Source organism: Carassius gibelio, chromosome B5 (assembly GCF_023724105.1).
Source record: "Carassius gibelio isolate Cgi1373 ecotype wild population from Czech Republic chromosome B5, carGib1.2-hapl.c, whole genome shotgun sequence".
In the NCBI taxonomy this organism is placed as follows: domain Eukaryota; kingdom Metazoa; phylum Chordata; class Actinopteri; order Cypriniformes; family Cyprinidae; genus Carassius; species Carassius gibelio.
Genome location: NC_068400.1, coordinates 34,964,907 through 34,970,133, shown reverse-complemented (window position 1 = coordinate 34,970,133; position 5,227 = coordinate 34,964,907).

Below are 5,227 nucleotides of genomic sequence, written 5' to 3'. Positions count from 1 at the left end.
TCCAAATTGTTGCCATAGTTTACATCAGGTAATACTAACAAAGTGCACTGTTATACTGATGACATGACTTTTCACTATCTTGTTTGTGAACAATGACACAAGGACTTTTCATTCTGATGGCACTGATATGTTCACTTGCATAAATATTTACTTTTAAGTGATGAACTAAATATTTTGAGTAAGTTACAGGCTTTTCCAGGTTATCCATTTTGTGGTGCTGTTTGTACGAATTGTTTTGAGAAATACTACTTGGCAAATATTAAGGATGATTTGAGAAATGCACCAAAGCGACTGAGAAAAACTGTCAAATAAAAACAGTTATTTTAAATCATAATAACATTTTACAATATTTCACAATATTAGTACGTCTTATAACTTTATGATAGTAAAGACATTCTAGTGCTCCCTCAAAACATTTTTGTTTATATTGAGTACTGCGTGTTTTTTGCTTTGGACCCTTTCTTATTTACTACCATCACACACATTCTATCCTTGAAACACATAAAAAAACAAACAATCATTTACAAACTCTCATTAAATGTTTTCTCTGCTGTAAATCTGCTTAGCTCAGATATATCAGAGGTGACATCTCTCTCCCCAGACTCCCGTCTGGAGTATCTGCATTTTGTACTTGAACAAAGACACTAAATTTAGCCCGCAGAAGCCAAGCGATGCATAGATGATAGGACTAGAGTCTTTTATCACCGAGTTTAATAATGCATCAAGCATCTCCATCCTAGACAAGTCTCATTGCAGCGAGGCTGCTCAGTCATGGTAATGTGTCCGTCGTTCCTTCCAGACTGCTTCAGCCTGCGTTTGCAGACAGAGACGCTGTGACTGTCCTCTAACCCTGCTCACCGCCACAATCACACTCACACCCTGTGCTGAATTCTGATGTCTGCTTCCAGATTTCGATGAACCAGAGATAGAGGCCAATAAGCTATGATATCCATATATTCCATATAGTCTGTCTCCTCATACTTTATTCCCACAGTTTTTGTTTCATGGTGCCTGGTAGAGGCTCTGAGGGGTGCTATTTGAAGTCATAATCGCTTGGACGAACAAGAGGGGCATGATTGATAAGGCTGTAATGAAAGTGCATGTGCACACAGGGAGTGCTTTGTGTGTATTTGGGAAAGGATATTTCTAGATGCACACATGCCGGCAATGTATGTGAGTGCAACTCCCATCTGTGTTGCAAAGACTGCAGATACTACTACAGATTTAGAAATTGAAACAAATTGAGTCAGTGATTTAGTTCAGCATAAAACTTATTTCAGTGTGATATACAGTAAACTATTGTGTATTTCAGCCTCTGTAGTGCACACTTCGGCAGTGCAGTTAGTTATGGAATGGGGGCCCAGTGTAATCTGATCTCAAAGCATCTCTTTGCAGTCCACTTGTGTTCAATATTTTTAGTCGCTGAGTCCTTTGTAATTACCCTCCTGCATTTATGTGTTTGCTTTCTGGATGGTGGCGGAAACACACAGGGAAAAAGAAGAGGAACGCAGAAAAGCAACTTGCATGCAGGAATGCTAAATACATGGGAGAACACACACCACAGATACACTGTGTGATTAAGAACCTGACCTCAGTATTGGTCTCATTCTTTTGGGTTTCAGCTTTTTTTTTTTATGTGCTTTGAGCTAAATGTGGGGCGACATAAAAACTGGCATTGAAAAACGAATGACCGACAGTTTTTTTTAAAAATGACAACGAGATGCAGCTTTCACGAAATTAAAATAAGCTATAAATGAATTTTTAGTGTTTCCAGTACCGCCTTTCGACGATGCTTAAAGGAATCACATTTGACCATTTTCATAGTTGTGGATGTGAATTTGCAGTTATTATTAAGTGCAATCCAATAAAATGTGGTCAGGAAATGAACTTCAACTTCTATCATGAGGAAAGGAACAGCATGCAGAACAATCATAACACCATCAGTGTAGTCCGAATGAAGATTAAATGACTCAAACACATGTCTGATTCACAAACACATGAATCATTAGGATTCAGTTCTTTTCAGTGAATCAAAAACATACAGATCATCCAATCATGTCTAAATTTCAAACAAATGACTCTTTTTAGCAGTTTATTAAATGAATAACAGGGCTGATGAATTCTTCACTGAAGTCAGTCGAACAGAGCGATTACAGAATCAACACCTCACTCACTTACTGAACTACAGGTTATCATTATTTATATCATTATTTATGTCTGTATGAAAATTAAGTTTTGTGCCAGTAAACTTACCATTTTTTTGCCCATTCTTATTAGTGCTGTCAACTCAATTAATTATGATTAATTGCATCCAAAATAAAAGTTTGTGTTTGGATAATATATGTGTGTACTGTGTATATTTCTATGTAAATACTCATACATGTATGTAAATATAAATATATATTACATATATTTCTTAAAAATATACGTGAATGTGTGTGTAGTTATATATACATATAGACAGTACACACACATATATTATGCTAACATAATCTTTTATTTTGGATATTATTAATCACAATTAATTGATTTGGCAGCACTAATTCTTAATGTTATATATATATTTATATTTATATATATATATATATATATATATATATATATATATATATATATATATATATATATATATATATATATATATATATAAAGATTTATATCATAGATATTTCCATGTGTACTTTTTCTGCCAATCTTTGTACTTTATTGTACAGCTGTTTATTCACAAACATAATTAAACAGTACCCCAAACAGTTGGGATGTAATAATTTTCTGTCAAAGCAGTCAGTAAAGTAAACAGGAAGTTTTCGAAGCTTCATTGCAGTGCTAATAGGAATCCATATACTGAGGGCTGATCTCAGAGCAGCGCTTTTAAGTGAATCCTGGCAGGACTATTAGAGATCTGCAGTTCATTAGCAGACTGTAATCAACCCAAACAACACATTCACAGCAGGTCCAGGAGAAACTAACACTTGCATGCAGTAGAGGTAAAACACATCTCACTACAAAACACTGAATATGTGACACTGACTTGACTATTCATATGACTATATAGTACAACTTCAAACCCAAGGCATCAATGCGCCACTGAATTACTCAAACCTGACCAAAAAAACTTTCATATCATGTCGACCATTTGAATCTGTGTAATGCTTGTTTTTGATGGCATGTGTCAAGGAAATACAAACTTCTCCTGTGTGTCAGCCCAGGTTATAAAAATAGATTCTGAAATTAGTCTTGGCATAACTCCATCCATGTTCTGTGCTCTGAACAGACAGGACAGTGCTCTGAGTCAGTATTATGAATGCAGATTAGTAATCAGATACATGTAGGGACCTCTGTGATGTCATGGACCCCTCCGGTCGAGAGTGATAAGACAGGGAGTGGCCTCTTCCTCCCCAACACAAGAGAGACACTGATAACAAGGCTTTCATCGTGTGCCATCTGGGGCCTATAGAGCTATAGACACAGTATAGCTTCAAACGTACGGAACTGTCTGAACGAACCGATTCCCTAGAATCAATCTGAATTTTCCATCGATGAATGTGAGTTGACTTGAATTTTACAATGCTGCAAATGAGAGAGCAGACCATAAGTAGATAGAATAGAAAAAGAATGGAAAACATTTTTCCATTCTTAAAAACAATCATTTTTAAAAAGAAAAAGAAAACATGTCAAAAGAATTTAGAATCCTAGTATTATAGGGTCATTAAAAAAAAAAAAAAAAAAAAACACGCAAGCCGTTAGAATAGAAATCGAATAGAGTGTAAGTATTAGAAGATCAAGTTTTTTTTAATAAATAAAAATACAACAATTAGATAAAATAAAAATAGAATAGAGAATGATAGAGTTAATTTTAGCTCAAGTATGACCCAGCATGATGCTGTAGAGCAGCACAGCAAAATGCAATTCAACAATAATTACAGCATTGTAAAGCAGAAGCTGAGTTATGAAGGCCATAGCATCATCATAATTCAGCATACGCAAAAGCTAAAGGCATTTGAATAAACAGCACAACAAATTACACAGGAAAATATAGCACATCTTAAGTTCACCTAAAGAGTTACCATAAGGCGCTTTGTTCTTTTGTATTGCTCGGATGCCAGATAAATCAAAGTGCATCAATTATTTAGTTTCTATGAAAGTATGAGTCAGGTTGTGCATAGAATATTGTGTTTTTAAACTGCATGCCTCATGTGCATGGTTATGAAACTGTATATCTGTATGCTGTCTCTCTCTCTCTCTCCTCTTGGCTCACCGTAACGCTTCTCATTGATCGTCCTGTATATTTATTAGCCATTGTGACAGCTTCCTGCCAGGTTCAGCGGGCAATCAGGGGAAACATACAACTGCTCAGATAAAGGGAGGGTACATAATACCTATTGTGTCCTAATCGTGGGTCAAACTATTGCCCGAATGGAATGTTTTTCAGGTATGCGTGTATGTTTATGTCTATGTGCGTGTGTCCATGTTTTCTCAGTGTGGTTATGTAGCTTACCTCCTTATTCAAGCTGAAGTATGAAGATTGTCGAAAAGGCTTACAAATTCCGACCGCAAGGTCAGAAAAACAATGAGAAGAACAAAATAGGCTAGAGGAAATGGATTTTAGCCAAAGGCAAACAAACAAGCGACAATGGCTTTAAATGAATTACCTTGACCTTCTTTGGTCAACAGCACTCCGAGTTTAAGTTCAGTGTTATGAGGAAAGTATTTGAAAGGGTGTGCACTGGACTACTGGTTACAAAAATGGAAAACAATATTATCTGTCCATTCAATACTGCCAAACAGCACTGTTACAAGAATATCTTGACATCTATTAAGCACACCACTAATTTTAAACCCTGGGAATGAGCTTTGAGTGGAGTTTGTCCCAGGTTTATTTGTATAAGTGATGACAAAATGACTGCCTATCTGAAGCAAGCGGCTCAGTTTATGTTGGGAGGTCTGTGTTTGGGTAGCTGCATTATTTTTATACGCTTTATGGTTATATGATATGTGTGTGAGTGGGTTTGGGGGTGTTAGGACTTGTGAGCTCATGTGTAATGACATTGACACTGGGTTCAGCTGGATGATTGACAGCTCCCCGTTTCAAAACAGGCAGCATGTCTCACAGGCATCACATACACAGATGCACACACTGAGACATAAATAGGTTTGTCTGATTTCTTTCCTAACCCTAAGGGACAACAAGTGCTAAGGCTCATGCATCTTATTAAATATCAGCAAC